The following is a 16,740-nucleotide window of genomic DNA, read 5'->3' on the forward strand; positions in this document are numbered from 1 at the left end:
AAGCATTCTCAGTAGATCCTGGATGACTCACTGCTTTAAAAATCTGCATAGTCGAAATCCGCAACAAATCACATTCATCCTGCCTTTTCCTGACACACACGGATTTCCAGCTCTCTGCTCCCGAAACAGACAGAGGACCAGGGGCATAACACAAACCCCCACTGTTCCAGCGTTGCCGGGGGTCACTTCATCAAGGAGAATTAAGGCTCTTAATAAATTAAGTGGTGCACTGCACATGCACGCCTGTGGCCCCGAGGGTCAGGAGAGTTGCTCACCCGAGCCTCTCTCTCATTATATTTAAATAGCGCAGTGTGCACGAGCGGCCCTGGCCGGGCCTCTGCCCTGCTCCGACCTCTGTGCCTCTTCATTCAGGAATAGGTGACAGAGAATAAGATTGAGAGGAGCGAGGTGAGGTCGGTGATGGGTGAACAAGTAGAATGAAAGGAGAAAGAGAGAAGGAGCGACGAAGATACTGTAAAGAAAGAAGGGGGAGAGGCAAGTGCAAGCAACTTTATTTAAAAACGCTGCAATAGCTTTGGAAGAACGTTTATTTAAAACGCTGCAAGACATCATTGTAAAAAAAAAGTGGCAAGATATTGGAGAGACAGTCTATCAAGCACGCAGCAATAACTTAGACACTGGCATCTTGTATATTGCCATTGGATTTAATTTGATTGTGAGGGACTGGAAATTGAGGGGGGTAGAGAAGAAATGGGTGAATTCATCGTTTCTTATCTGAAAAAATTCAACTTTGCTCCTGGAACACACAAAAGTTTAAAATTAAAGGCTGCACATTGGCCACAATGTCCACAGAAGTAGCAAATACTCTACCTCTCCCTCCCTCTATCTCCTTCTCCCTCCCTCTATCTCCCTCCCTTTCCCGCTATGTCCCTCCCTCTACCTCCCTCTCCCTCCCTCTACCGCTCTCTCCCTCTCCCTCTACCTCCCTCTCCATCTACCGCTCTGTCCCTCCGTCTACCTCCCTCTCCCTCTACCTCCCTCTCCCTCTCCCTCTTTGTCCCTCCCTCTACCTCTCTCAACCTCTACCCCTTCAACCTCCACCTCCCTCTCCTTCTACCTCCTTCTACCTCTCCCTCCCTCTACCCCTCTGTCCCTCCCTCTCCCTCTAGCTCCCTCTCCCTCTAGCTCCCTCTCCCTCCCTCTCCCTCCCTCTCTGTCTCTATCAACCTCTCCTGCTCTGTCCCTCCCTCTCTCTCCCTCTCCCTCTCCCTCCCTCTACCTCTCTGTCCCTCCCTCTCCCTCCCTCTACCTCTCTGTCCCTCCCTCTATCTCCATCTCCCTTTCCCTCCCTCTACCTCTCCGTCCCTCCCTCTCCCTCACCTTCCCTCTCCCTTTCCGTCCCTCTCCCTCTACCTCCCTCTCTGTCTCTACCTACCTCTCCCGCACTGTCCTTCCCTCTCCCTCCCTCTCCCTTTCCCTCCCTCTCCCTCTACCTCCCTCTCTGTCTCTACCTACCTCTCCCGCTCTGTCCCTCCCTCTCCCTCTACCTCCCTCTACCTCTCAGTCCCTCCCTCACCCCCCTCTCCCTCTACCTCTCTGTCTCTCCCTCTACCTATACCTCCCTCTCCCTTTCCCTCCCTCTACCTCTCTGTCCCTCCCTCTCCCTCTATCTCCCTCTCCCTCTCTCTCCCTCTCCTTCCCTCTCTGTCTCTACCTACCTCTCTCGCTCTGCCCCTCCCGCTCTCTTTCTCTCCCTCTCCCTCCCTCTCTGCCTCTACCTACCTCTCCTGCTCTGTCCCTCCCTCTCCCTCCCTCTCCCTTTCCCTCCCTCTCCCTTTCCCTCCCTCTCCCTCTCCCTCTACCTCCCTCTCTGTCTCTACATACCTCTCCTGCTCTGTCCTTTCCTCTCCCTCCCTCTCCCTCTCCCTCTACCTCCCTCTCTGTCTCTACCTACCTCTCCTGCTCTGTCCCTCCCTCACCCCTCTCCCTCTACCTCCCTCTACCTCTACCTCTCTGTCCCTCCCTCTCCCTCTCTGTCCCTCCCTCTACCTCCCTCTCCCTTTCCCTCCCTCTACCTCTCTTTCCTTCCCTCTCCCTCCCTCCCTCTCTCTCTACCTCTACCTCCCTCTGCCTCCCTCTACCTCTCTGTCCCTCCCTCTCCCCTTCCCTCCTCTACCTCCCTCTACCTCCCTCTCCTTCTACCTACCCCTACCTCTCCCTCTCCCTCTCTGTCCCTCCCTCTAGCCCCCTCTTCCTCTAGCTACCTCTCCCTCTAGCTCCCTATCCCTCTACCTCCCTCTCCCTCTACCTCCCTTTCTCTCCCTCTACTTACTTCCATCTACCTCGTTGTCCCTCTCTCTACCTGTGCCCTCCCTCTCCAACCCTCTACCTCTACCTCTCTGTCCCTCCCTATCCCTCTCTGTCCCTCCCTCTCCATCCCTCTGTCCCTCCCTCTCCCCCTCTTCCTCCCACTCCCTCCCTCTGCCCCTCCCTCTCCCTCTCTTTCTACCTCCCTCTACCTCGCTGTCCCTCCCTCTCCATCTACCTCTGTCCCTCCCTCTCCCTCTCCCTCTACCTCCCTCTCCCTCTACCTCTCTGTCCCTCCCTCTCTGTCCCTCCCTCTCTGTCCCTCCCTCTCCGTCCCTCTGTCCCTCCCTCTCCCTCTCTACCTCCCTCTACATCTACCTCCCTCTCCCTCCCTCTGCCCCTTCCTCTCCCTCTCTCTCTACCTCCCTCTACTTCTATCTCCCTCTCCATTTACCCCCTCTCCCTCTACCTCCCTCTCTCTCTACCTCCCTTTTTTTTTTTTTTTTTTTTTGAAAATCTGTTTATTAGCATAGTAGGTAAAGCAGTCACAAATACTTCCAATCCCGGAGGGATACAGAGTAATACACATATAAGGTTGCTTAGAACATTAATTGCATAGTTGTCTTAATTTTCAGTTTGTTGGTGACATTAATCGTCACATTTTATGCAAACTCCTGTCCAAAACCATCCCTCCCCCCACCCTCAACTAATCCATCCGACACTCACATAACAATATATAATTGATTAATCAGTAGACCGGGGCACACAGAGAACCACAGCATATGGCTCTATTCAAATGTCCACATAGATGGAACTAGACCAATACAGAAAATATAAAATGGGGGGGACCCCCCCATCTCTCCATAGCGCACCATGGTTAGTGACAGTGCATGTCAGTCCGACCAAGGACACATTTATCGTGCAATCGAAGAGGCACTTGTATCCTCGTCATCCCCGTCTCCCTCAGTTTCAAACATACCCAATATGGTATACCAGTCCAGAGAAATTGGTTTTTTCCTCAGTCCCCTGTATTCCTCCCTCTGCAGTGCAACTCCCTCCGCCTTACCCCATCTCACCACTTCTGCTCTCCACAACTCCGGGTCAGGAGGCCTAGCCGACTTCCACCTCATAGTGATGGCACGTTTCGCCAGCAACAAGGCCAGATCCGCGAAGCGTGTCGCCACGGTTCTAGTGCGCTGTGAGGGCCCCAACCCCAGTAACGTGCTTTCCAATGTTGGGGATCGGGTCAAAGCACCCGCTTCCTGGAGCGAAGCATGGACCGTGGTCCAGTAGTATCCTAGTTTGGGGCATTGCCAAAGCATGTGTATTAGTGTTGCGTCCTCGGTGTCACACCGGGGGCAATTACTGTTTGCATCAGGAAACATCATGTGTATGCGGCGTGGGGTCAGGTAGGCTCTGTGTAGAAGCATCGACTGAATAAACTTGAACTTGGGGTTCCTAGCTACTTTTTTGGGGAACTGAAGGATACGTTCCCATTCCTTATCCCTCAGGGGCCTACCAATGTCCACCTCCCATGCTGCTCGGAGTGGCGACAGATCGAAAGCCCTCCCCTTCTTGATACTAGCAGTGAGCCACTTAGTAAGGTGGGCGCCCGTGCCCATCAGGTAGTGCATGGTGATGAGAGGATTCGTAGCTGGCTCCAGTCCCCTAGGGGACCACTTATGTGTGATATAGTGGCGAAGACCAGAGTGTAGCAGGAAGGTGCCCCCAGGGACTCCATGGGTAGTTCTAAAGTCTGCAAAAGACTGTAGCGCGTTCTTCCGCGAACAGGTCACCCACGTGCGACACTCCGGCGTCATGCCATTGCTCCAGCGAGGCCGTCGATAGAGTCCCCGTAGCCAACGGGATACCCAAGAGCGGGATCGTGGGGGCATAGGACGACTCAGGGGATGTGTACTTTAACGTCTTCCGCCAGTACGTTATCGCCAGTTTGAGGAGAGGTGGGACATCCCTCGGTACAATTGAGTTAGGCAAAAGTAACGTGTGTATTCTCCCCAAGTCATGATCCCTGTCCGTCATGTTAATCTCCTGAAGATTGCGGCCCGCCACCCAGAAGGCCAGCCACTGCAATTGACACGCATAGTTGTAGGCCCGAAAATCAGGCAAACCCATGCCACCGGCTTCAGAGGGGAGCTGCAGCTTGGACAGACCTACACGCCTGCGGCCGTGCCCCCATACCAGTTCGGTGAGTAGAGAGTCCAGGGCCTTAAAGGTAGCTGCCGGGATCAGGTGTGGCAAGTTAGTGAAGTGGTAGAGAAGGCGGGGGAGCATCACCATCTTGGATATCGCCACTCTGCCAGGTATAGAGAGTGGCAGTGTGAGCCAAAATTGTATCTGCGACTTCAGTGCTCTAATGGCCCTCCCAAGGTTACCGTCGATCATCTGATCTGCTTCCCTGTAAATCTGAATCCCCAGATATCTGAAGGTGGTTTCAGCCATCTGGAACTCGTGGGGGGCGAAGGGCAATGGAGCAGTCAGACCAGCGGCTGCAAATGTGAAGCCATATGATTTGGACTCGCTTATGGTCAGGCCTGAGATCGACCTAAAGACCTCAAACACCTGGGCAACAGGGCTCAAGTCGCTCCTCAAGTCTCGGAAATATAAAATAATATCATCCGCATAAGCGGACACTATATGCGCCGTCCCATGTCGCATAATGCCAAACCGGGGGGCCATATGGCGGAGCCTACAGAGCATCGGCTCAAGGGCAAGGACAAAAAGTAGGGGGGAAAGTGGGCAGCCCTGTCTGGTGCCCCGTGCAATAGCTATAGGAACCGATATATGACCTGAGGTGCGCACTCTAGCAGTGGGAGCTGTATACAGCAATCTGACCCAAGCGAGGAATTCGGGGGGTATCCCAAATTTGACAGTGTGTCAAACATGTAATCCCATCTAAGGGAGTCAAATGCTTGTTTCAAGTCCAGTGAGATGCAGCCTTCAGAGCCCGTGCCCTCTTGATCACCGAGCATGAGCTGGGCTAGTCGCCTGAGGTTCATGGCTGTATTGCGGCCCGGGACAAAACCACATTGATCCGAGTGGACTAGTTGAGGTACATATTGCACGAGCCTTGATGCCAGCACCTTGCTCAATATCTTGGAGTCAGTATTGAGAAGGGACAGGGGTCTATAGTCAGCCATCTGAAGCCCATCTTTATTAGGCTTTAAAAGGGACGTGATTAATGCCTGCATAGACGACTGCGGTAGGGTGGTCGTTCGCAGTGCTTCCAAGTAGATAGCGTGTAATCGTGGGGCCAGTAGTTCTATGTATGTTGCATAAAAGTCGGCCGGTAGGCCGTCTGTCCCAGGGGTCTTGCCCTTAGGAAGGGCGCGTATTGCCTGTCTGATTTCAGCTATGGTGATGGTGCGCTTAAGGTCTTTGATCTGCCCCTCTGTAAGTCGAGGCAGGGCTAAGTCCCTCGTAAAGGCCTCGAATGCGACCTCTGGAAGGGGCTGTGGGGGACTGTACAGCGCTGTATAGTATTCCCTGAACGCAGTGTTGATCCCAACCTGGGTGGTGACTGGATTTCCTGCTTGGTCCAAGATTCTCAGAATGGGGTGGCTCACTGGTGAGTCCTTTAATAGGCGGGCTAGGAGGGGGCCAGCTCTATCTGCCTGTGCATGCTGCCTGTTCGTATATTCCCTATAGTCTAGGAGCCTCAGGTCTTCCAATAGCTCTGCGTGTCGAATGTGAGCCTCCTGTAGCGGTGTGAAGGGCGCATGCGTGCCGGCAGCCTCACTTTCTAGGGAAGCCAGGGAGCCCTCTACCTCCTTCAATTGATTAATTATCTCCCTTTTCCTGCCCATTCCAGCGGCCATGGCCGCCCCCCTAAGACAGACCTTAAATGCGTCCCACTCCACTTGACGGGTGCTGGCAGTGTCCATGTTTGTGGAGAAGTATGTTTCTATAGCGTCGGACAGGGAGGCCCTGAACACTGAGTCTTCAAGAAGATCTGGGGACAGTCTCCAAGTAGGGATGGGGGCCAGTCGCCTGCCCCACTGCCATGTGAGTTCTACAGAGCTATGATCGGACAGGGTTTTCCCCATGTGTTGGGCCTCAACAATTGTATCCGCTACGGAGCGGGAACAGAAAATGTGGTCAATTCTAGTATGAAGCTGGTGTGGTGGGGAGAAAAAGGTATATTCCCTCTCCTGTGAGTGTGTACTGCGCCATACATCATTCAGGTCCCAGCCCTCAGCCCAACGAACAAGAGCATCCGCTTGTTTCCTACTCTCAGTCGCCTGTAAAGGGGGATGTGACCTATCCATCGTAACATCAAGCACAGCATTAAAATCACCCCCAATAAACCATCGATGATCAGCCCATCCTGTCAGCACCCCATTCACTGTCAACAAGAACTCCGATTGATTAGAGTTCGGCGAGTAAACACAGCCAAATACAACAGCATCCCCGTCCAACATCCCCCGCACAAATACATATCGGCCCTCTTTATCAATTCTATGCTCTAACATCTGAAAGGGGACAGAGCCACGGAACCAGATCGCCGCCCCCCTTGAAAATGCAGAATAAGAGGTAGCAAATAACTGTCCCCTCCATTTTTTGCGCAGCTTCACCGCTTCAGAGGCGTTCAAATGCCTCTCTTGCAGGCATGCAATCTGGGTTCCCCTGCGGTTGAGCTGGGCCAAAATTCTATGGCGTTTCTGGACTGCTCCCATGCCACGCACGTTCCAGGTGCACATTTGGTAATTGTTAAGCGGCCCCATATCCAACCATGTGGTGCGACTCAGTGAGACTCCCAGGGCCCCATGTCAGTTTTGCGTTGAGATAAGGTGAACGTGTCGTGGAAACAAATAACCCCTTAACAAAAAGGTCCCCAAGCCAACGTGCCCGGGATCCAAACTGTGGTGCCCAACGTGGGCACAAGTCATTGGAGTCCGTGTGCAGACCGGGGGGTGACAGGCCTCTGTCGACTGTCATTGAACGGTCTGCATAGGCTCGGTAGTCCTCCACAAAGTGAGTTCCCCACGCAACCCACCAATTGCGAAAAGAGGGGGAGGGGGGGGGGGGTTCAAGTATACATTACCACCCGGAGGGGATCATATTTTCAGCAAATCAGAACTCCTCCGCCATTTGGGCTGTAACTTTCGGGAACAGCGGCAAGCTATCCATTGAGCCGGATACCTCCGTATGGGTGCCAGTGGTGGCGGAGTGCCTGTCGCTACATGCTTTGGCGTCATGTGCTGCTAGGGCCTCCTCCGTGAGCTGCTGCCGGTGAGATGACGATGGGTGGTTTGCCATTCGAGCATCAGGAGGATGCGTCTTCACAGGGGGTCCATGGGAAGAGTGGAGTCCAGGGCCTGAAGTGTTGTGTCTTCTGTCCGATGTGTCTCCGCGCTCGTTGCGGTCGTCCCCCCGGTGCTCCCCGAATGGGTCCTGTGAGGTCGGCGGTGTCAGAGTGACCTCCATCCATTCCTCTGCCTCTTCTGGTGACTCGAAGAAGTGGGATTTATCGTCGTGCATGATTTTGAGCCGAGCAGGGAACAGCAGCGCATACTTCATATTTCTGTCCCTTAACTTGCGTTTGACACCCATGAAGGTGGACCTGGCGCGCTGTACAGTGGGCGCGAAATCAGGATAGACTGAAATGTTTTTATCTTCAAATCGTATCGGTGCTTTCTCCCTGGCCGCACGTAACACAGTGTCCCGGTCTCTGAAATGAAGGAGGCGCGCGATCAGAGGACGAGGGGGCGCCCCTGGTTTGGGGGGCCGAGGAGGCATCCGATGCGCCCTCTCCACGCTGTACAGTGCAGTGAGATCTTCTTGGCCCACTAGTTTCCGTAGCCAGTCCTCCACGAATTGGGTGGGGTTCCTCCCCTCACTTCTCTCCGGAATGCCCAGGATGCGGACGTTGTTGCGGCGCGCGCGTCCTTCTGCCTCATCCACTTTATCCCAGAGATGTTTAAGCTGTTTTTCCACTCCCTCCAGCTTCGTGGAATGCTCCGTCTGTTGTGGCACCAGGTCATTCAGTGCCAGTTTCTGCTCCGCCACCCGTTCCGCCAATTTGTTATGGTCCGCCCTTAGTAGTGATAGGCCCGTCGCCATGTTGTCAATACGCGATTCCAGGGCCTCACGGGTCGCTCGTATCTCATTAAGGATAAGGTCCAATTTTGCGTCCTGGGACCCTTTCCCAGTCGGCGGGATGACGTCCGCGTTGGAGGAGGCCAGTGGGTCCTCGGAGCCCGTGGACTGCAGGTCCGTCGCAGCGCCTTGTCCATGAGTCCTGCCCCTTGGCTTGCCCATGGCTCTTGTCAGCAGGGTGGCGTCGGAAAGGGCACAGCAGTTCGCCGCCGCCCTCTTCCGTATCTACTCCGGGCGCCGGGCTGTGGTCGTCGCAGGGCCAGGGAGTGATGTTGCGCAAGGGTGGGAGCAGCACAGGCCCAGAGCCGGCAGATAGCGCGTAGAATCCCTGTCCTTGACGTCAGTTGCAGAACAGGCGGCCCATCCAGGGAGGCCCCGAGTGCAAAGTCGTCTGTAGTTTCTCGCAGTACAGATGAAGGGGGTAAGGTGGCCTTCTACCAGTGTCCAGTGAATCGGCCTTACGCAGGTGCACTCTAGAAGTCTGGGCCAGTGCGTGGTGGTAGGTCTGCAGAGCGGCGTCCCTCTCACTCGCCGCTGTCCTAGGCCAGTAGCTCCGCCAGTCAGGTCCTGCAGTCCACCGTCCCCCGCACACCGCTGGGCACACCGCCCTCCGCAGGGGCGTTGCACCGCGTGGAATCCTAGTCGCGGTTCAAGCAATCGACCAGTGTGTGGGCCAGAGAAGCTCCTCCCGTCCGGGCCCCAGTAACAAAATGGCGCCCAAAAAACTGCTAATGAGGCCTGCAGGGGGGGTCCGGAGCAAGCGGCGCTTGTGTCCGATGTCCGTCGCTGTCCGCCTCACAGTCCCGGGCGGCGCAGCAGGTAACGGGCGTCTAGCCCTCCGCAAGGGTTCAGCCGGTCAGCCAGAGAGGAGAGCCTCCGCTCGATACGCAGGGCACCCAGCAGGATGCCGTGTAGTGCCCCGCAGCGTAGGCGGGGGCCGCAGGGTCGCCGCACCCTCAGGACACCCCCCCACAAGCGAGGTCTGCCGCCGGTGTCTGCCTCAGAGGTCCGGCGCGGAGCTGGACTGACCGCGCCAGAGGCTATGGGGAGGCCGCGGAGAACGTCCACTCGAGCCCGGGGCTTCACCCAATGCAGCAGGCCGCTTCCAGAGAAGTCGCACCGGGCGTCAGCAGAGCGGGCGGACAGGAGAAGCACCGCTCCGCTTCCAGGATAACACCCCCGGGGACCTCCGGTGCAAGTATCAGGTGGGTCGCGGTGGGGGAAAGCAGGATAATCAGCGCAGTTTGAGGATTACGGACGGAGCTTTCGGGCTACACGTCCACCATCTTCGGCTTCAGGCCACGCCCCCCTCTCTCTACCTCCCTTACCTCCCTCTCCCACCCTCTACCCCCTTCTCCCTCCCTCCACTTCCCTCCCTCTACCTTCCTCTCTCTCTCTACCTCTCTGTCTGATCTGTCTGTCTCTGTCCCTATCTGTCTCTGTCTCTGTCCCTATCTGTCTCTGTCTCTGTCCCTATCTGTCTCTGTCTCTAGGCGCAATTGTCCAAATTCTGAATGTGCTTACATTCAGGCGCGCAACGCCCATTGGGCTCAAAGGGCTTCGTCGTTTGTGGCAGCCGGGGCTGAGACAGCTTCCCGGGCGCGTACACAGCCGCACCTGAGTACTTCACAGGTCTTCCATTTACTTGGTAATAAGGCTTTGTTGTTTTTTTCACCCTTACTTACAGCCTACGCATCTCCACTTTGCCTAGAAACGACAAGGCAAGGTATGTGCGCCGCCAATGAAGGCCTGCCGGGCCGCTGGCGGCCCACGGGCCGTATTATGAGTATCACCAATGTAATTAGTTTACACAACTTTAAAATACTTTTTAAGTTCTTTAAACTTGTATTTGCTATTTTGTCAGCTAAAAATTACGGCAAACCTAACCAGACAACACAGTATAGTTTAACGTGGCACTGTATGTGTGGAAATGCACCATCTTTTCAGATTTTTAAGCAAAAGTTTGGAGGAATATTTGGTGCTGCACACATGCACGGTCTGGTTCCTGGCGCACATAGCCATGGCTGCAGCGCACAGAGACCCTACACTGCCGCACACAGAGGAAAGAAATTAGAGGGAACATTGGTTAAGACTAAAAAAAATCCTTGCTTTCTTGAAGAACTTTAAGATTCTATAAAGACACAGAGGTGAGGAGTATGCATAAATAACTTCATCATCATAATAGCATCTAAATCCAACAAAAAAATACATTTTATGGAAAAAAACAGGGTAAATGTCCCAAAGTTCAACCAATAAGGATCCTCCACATAATCGTGAAAGGATGGAAAGTAGAAGGGTTTGGTACCCTGAAGACGGATACAGAGGCCTACTGAGTTCTTCATACTCTTTCACACACCTCACTATTCACAGTTTTGGTTAATCCAAAAACTGGTGTAAAAAACAGAGCGCATGTGGCTCTTCATCCAGTCACTATGAACTTACCTTCCGGCATGGTAAATGTTCCAATTAAGACGTCCAAAGCATCCAAGACTCTTACAAGACAATAGGCAGAGCAACAATGTTCCTTCATGGAAACATAATCATTTACCGACCATCAAAGAAAAAGGCTGAGAAATTTTTTTATATTCCAAAGTTAATCATATCTAGAGCATGGTGGGACAGACTGGCAAACTCCTCTCAGGAGTTTCATAAAAGCAGATGCTCCCCCATCAGGGTATCTTCCACTATTGCTTGTAGGGGTAATATTGACTGCAAAATATTGTGGTATCAGACTATTGTGTCATAAAGGACCAAAATATCAAGAAGGTGATTTCATAATGGGAAGTATACATTCACTACTCTGAACTCCACATCGTCTGCATACCATGAATGTATATATATATATATATATATATATATATATATATATATATATATATATATATATATATATATATATTCACTGAAAAAAACATAGGTTTCAGCCATTTTATAGTTATCAGTGATGTAATTTGAGATGTCATCAGTGATGTCATGAGCGATGTCACTGACCATGTCATGAGTGATGTAATATGTGACGTCATCAGCAGTGCATTGCGGGCGCGCGAGTTATAGTTAGCTGAATTAACTATAACGGGGGAATTTCAATGGTTTTGTATGAGTGAAATGTCCAGCTAACTATAACATGTGTGAAACCTATGTTTTTTCAGTGAATTTCTAAGGTTTTTTAAATGCTAATTCCTAACTATAACGTGTGTGAAACCTATAGTTTTTTCAGTGAATTTCTAAGGTTTTTTAAATGCTAATTTTTTACTATAACATGGCTGAAACCTATGGTTTTTTTCAGTGAATTTCTAAGGTTTTTTAAATGCTAATTTTTAACTATAACGTGGCTGAAACCTATGGTTTTTTCAGTGAATTTCAAAGGTTTTGTAAATGATAATTTTTAAATGTATTAATTGTTGATTTACTACATTATTTTAAACTATTTATTTTTAGATATTTTATTTTTTAAATCACATTACACATTTTTAATAAAAATTGAAATAAAATGTTTTTAAAAATATTGAAATTGTAATATTTATTTAAAAAAAAAAAAATTTAAATTTATATATATTTTATATAGCAGGCAATTATATTCTATGGAAGGAAATTCAAGTTACAGGTAAGTACAGTTAATTTACTTTTCAGGAAGAGTAGTGAGCTAGATTGGGGAATTAATTCCTCTTCCATCCTGAGGTCCCCTGTGAGGCAACTAGCCCACCAGGTACCTCCAGTATGCGCCAGGCAGCTGTGTTGCAGAGAGTCGTTCAAAGGGCACGCCCCCTTTTTACACAGCTGCGTGGCACTTACTGGAGATACCTGTTGGACTAGTTCCCCCTAGGGGACCTCTGGATTGAACAGGAATTAATTCCCCAACTTAAAATGCGCCTCAGGGCATGTTTGCACTCACATCACCTTAAGCCCTGCCCCCTACCTTCACCACTGTGCTAACGCGCCCTGTAGAGTGTTCTAAGTTGGGGGATTGAGTCCCCTTGCATACTGGGGGTCCCTGGGGGCCAACTAGCCCACCGGGAACGTCCAGTATGCGCCAGGAGGCTGCGTTGCAGAGACGTGTAATGAGGTCACGCCCCTTTTTACACCTCTCTGCAACGCAGCCCCCGGGCGCGTTTGCAGAGGGGGAACTAATTCCCCTTGCATACTGGGGGTCCCTGGGGGCCAACTAGCCCACTAGGAATCTCCAGTATGTGCCAGGGGGCTGCATTGCAGAGAGGTGTAATGAGGCCACCCCCCCTTTTTACACCTCTCTGCAACGCAGCCCCCGGGCGCATTTGCAGAGGGAGAACTAATTCCCCTTGCATATTGTGGGTCCTTGGGGCCAACTAGCCCACCAGGAACTTCCAGTATGCGCCAGGGGGCTGCATTGCAGAGAGGTGTAATGAGGCCACCCTCCTTTTTACACCTCTCTGCAACGCAGCCCCCTGGCGCGTTTGCAGAGGGGGAACCAATTCCCCTTGCATACTGGGGGTCCATGGGGGCCAACTGGCCCACTTGGAACCTACAGTATGCGCCAGGGGGCTGCGTTGCTTTGTCCCGTGGGGTGGTGGTCCCCGGGGCAGTGTGGGGGGGGATTGAGCCCCCCCACTTCTTTTTCGCTATGCCCCCGGGATTTGGTCCCCCTGGGGGATAATTTGAAAACAGCAGACTGGGTTTTAAAAAAAAAAATGGGGCCTTGGGGGTCCTTGTAGGACCACCTGAGAAGGCCTAGGGGGTCAAGCTGTTTCTACCCTGCCTCCTTTTGGTGTTCTACTCGTTTGTTTTTCTGCTTCTTGTGCCTCGGTCTACCGAGCACAAGATGGCTGCCAACACTTCCTGGTTTGGAGTGTTCACAGCCAATGAGCATGCAGCTCATACTCCGAAAGGTACGCATACGGTACTCGTTCGGTACTCGTATGGTACTCGTACCCCGCGATTTTTGGAATTACTGAATAGGTTGTTCTAACTGGTATTGGTATCTCCATTTTTTTGTAAATTTTAGCTTCTATTTTTGAAGGTGTGTATCAAATGTTATATTACGCTGAGAGGAGGTCTGCCACTCTTTCACAAGAATGATGTCATCAGTGATGTCATTTGAGATGTCATCAGTGATGTCATGAGTGATGTCACTGACCATGTCATGAGTGATGTAATATGGGATGCGTATGGGAATGCCCGGAAGTGCCTCATGAAGCAGAAACATAGAATGACGTCATCAGCAGTGCATTGCGGGCGCGCGAGTTATAGTTAGCTGAACTAACTATAACAGGGGTATTTCAATGGTTTTGCATGAGTGAAATGTCCAGCTAACTATAACATGTGTGAAACCTATGCTTTTTCAGTGAATATATATATATATATATATACATACATATATATCCACGAAACTCCAATCTTCATTCGCTTTCGTAGGGAATGGAAAAACAGGAGCCCGGACCACGATTCAGTGCAGATTTAAATTTTATTTAGTTCCAACAAACACAGCAGCATGACGTGTTTCAACTCCGATGGGTCTTGATTACATGACACACTCTACGTTACATGGTTGGTTTATATACCTCGTTTTACCAGCATTTTTTTTTACTCTTTTTCTTTTTTTTTTGCTTTTTATTGCTCTTAAAGTGACAAGTGCCTTAAAATGTGCAAGGAGTTGCATAAACATGGAAAACAGACTGTTAGTCCCCACCTCAGTTATTCAGCATTGTTAGTTGTATGTTCCGGTGTAAATACCAAATCAATAACAATTAGAGGCATATCGTGTTGTGGCTATGGGCTCAGTAAAAATCAATGTTTCGTACAGTACAAAAAGAAGATTTTTAAAAGCAGATTTTAAAAGACTTTGTTAAAACATATCCATGTGGTTGGTGTAAAAGGGACTATCCCTAATGTCTGCCGAGTTGTAGAATAATGGTTTAAATACCCAACCCTTGCTAAAACATTCCCAAAGTGCTAGTGCTGCTGTTGAATAATTGAAAATATTCATAAAAAATAGTATTCCTTTATTGGCAGCACGATGTACATCTTCATCACTGCAAAGTCCAGCATCAACTGACTTTCAACAGTGAAACATCAACAGGTCCAGCACATATGGAATATGGAACACCATTGAAACAAAACATGTTGCATGCAGTGGCATGTGACCACATAACAATATTTTTAAAGGTACATGAGTATTATAAATAGAAATGAAACAGCTGCATACAGTACTTTTTCAGTGTAAACAATGTAGACTGTCAATCCCCACCAAGGTCTAACAATTTAGTTTGATATCTATTCAGGTATAAATACCAAGTCGATAACAATTTAAAACATGTACAGGCACATGCATCAAAGGAAAAACCGGTCGCGAACTGACATATTCTCAGAATCTGCCCCTTTGCGACCAGTATTTTTGCATTTGGGTTGCATCATCCCAAATGCAAAAATCACAATTTAAGGAATCTCTAAATTGCGATTCCTTAAATTGCGATTGCATTTAAGGAATCCCAAATTGAGATTCCTTAAATGCAATGCATTAAAGTAAAAAAATTAGCGATTTCGCTAATAGGAGTAGCAAATTACCATGAAGTTGTAATTCATGGTAAATTGCAAAAACTTTGAAAAATTCACTTTTGTGCATTTTTATAAGTTTCATAATGCGCACACATGTGTGTGCAACATATGTGCACAGATCAATTTCAGGGGTGTAACAGGGTGTCATTTTGACACCTTTGCATCCTTGAAATTGCATGAGCAATTTGCGAGTACCTACTGGTACTCGCAAATTGCTCATGCAATCTCCAATTCATTCCTATGGGCCCATAGGAATGAATGGGACAGCATTCCTTAATTGCGACTTGCAATTTGCGAGTTGCAATTAAGGAATGTGTAGGAATCGCTATTTTTATAGCGATTCCTACATGCATAGGCTTTTGCGATTCCTTAATTGCGATTCCTTAATTATTATTATTTAAAACATTTGTATAGCGCAGCTATCACCTTACAGGCATCCTGGCGCTGAGAGGAATCGCAAAAGCTTACGTTGATGCATGTGCCAGGTTGTGTTTTAACCATGGGGTTAATAATAAACCTTTATTTGGTACAGTAAAAGAGCCATTTTTTAAAGTCTTTATTAAAACCCTTATATCTTATATGTGTAAAAGGGAATATCCCTGATATTTGCCAAGTTGAAAAATAACGGTTTAAATGCCCCATCCTGGCATAAATATCTACAAAGTGCTAGTGCTACATACAGTACTTTTTTGACGTAAACGATACATTTCCACCTGAACAATAAAATGGACACATGATAGTGTACATATCCATCGTGCTGTAGGTATACCTATTCTAACGTGTATCTTAAATAAAAACCATTCTAAAAAACATGGTCCTATATATATTATTCAGAAAAGGTTGCCCTCGACGAAAGTGCACTCCCAAAACCGGATTATTTCCTCTTTATTCCAGCAGAGTCAGCCAAGAACTTCAGATTCAAAGAGTCAGGCCTTACGCATTTCAAGCTTACACAGCTCTTGTTCAAAGGCCCATTTCGAGTGGGGAAATGGAAAACAGCTGACACCTGTTTGCAATTAAAAAACATTTCGCCCCAGTGGGCCTCAAGGTAAGTTTATCAAATGCATTGTGGTGCCGGTAGTTCTGATGTGCAATTTCGTCCCAAATGGGTTTGCATCAAAGTCTACATGAAATTAAAGCACAAAGTAAAAAAACAGAGGGTGAACCTCAAAATACATTACTGTTTTTCTGGATTTTCCTCAGAGCCTGTCCTCCCACAAAGTGGCTGTGAATCAAAGCCCCCTAAGGTCTACTGGTTTGCGCAGTGGTGCACTAGTTTCACAGCTTACCTATCCGTTTTAATTATTCAGAAAAGATTGCCCTCGACGAAAGTGCACTCCCAAAACAGGTTTATTTCCTCTTTATTCCAGCAGAGTCAGCAAAGACCTTAAGATTCAAAAAGGGGCAGATTTAAGATAACTGGTGCATCCCCAGGGATGCGCCAGTTATTTTGCGCCGCTGCTCCGCCACCCATGGTGCGCCGCATTTACAATGCGGCGCACCATGGGGCAAAAACGGCACAGATGCGTGACGCATCTGTGCCGTAAAGGTGGCGCATTGCTGGAGTTGCGTCGCAAGCGCGATGCAGCTCCAGCAAGGCTCAGGGGTGCCCCATCTTTACAATGCTGCGTCAAGACCTACGCCTGCTTCAAGCAGGCGCAGGGTTTTGACGCAGCATTGGCCTGAAAGTGACTGAGTGAAATCTTATAGATTTCACTCAGCCACTTTTGCGAGGCGCACCTGCCCCGGAACGACCACCCTGCACCGGAACGCCCACAAGTGGCGCAGGGCTTTACAACGTGACGCATCTGCCTAGATGCGTCACGT

The sequence above is a fragment of the Lissotriton helveticus genome, chromosome 5_1, assembly GCF_964261635.1.
Source record: "Lissotriton helveticus chromosome 5_1, aLisHel1.1, whole genome shotgun sequence".
Taxonomy (NCBI): domain Eukaryota; kingdom Metazoa; phylum Chordata; class Amphibia; order Caudata; family Salamandridae; genus Lissotriton; species Lissotriton helveticus.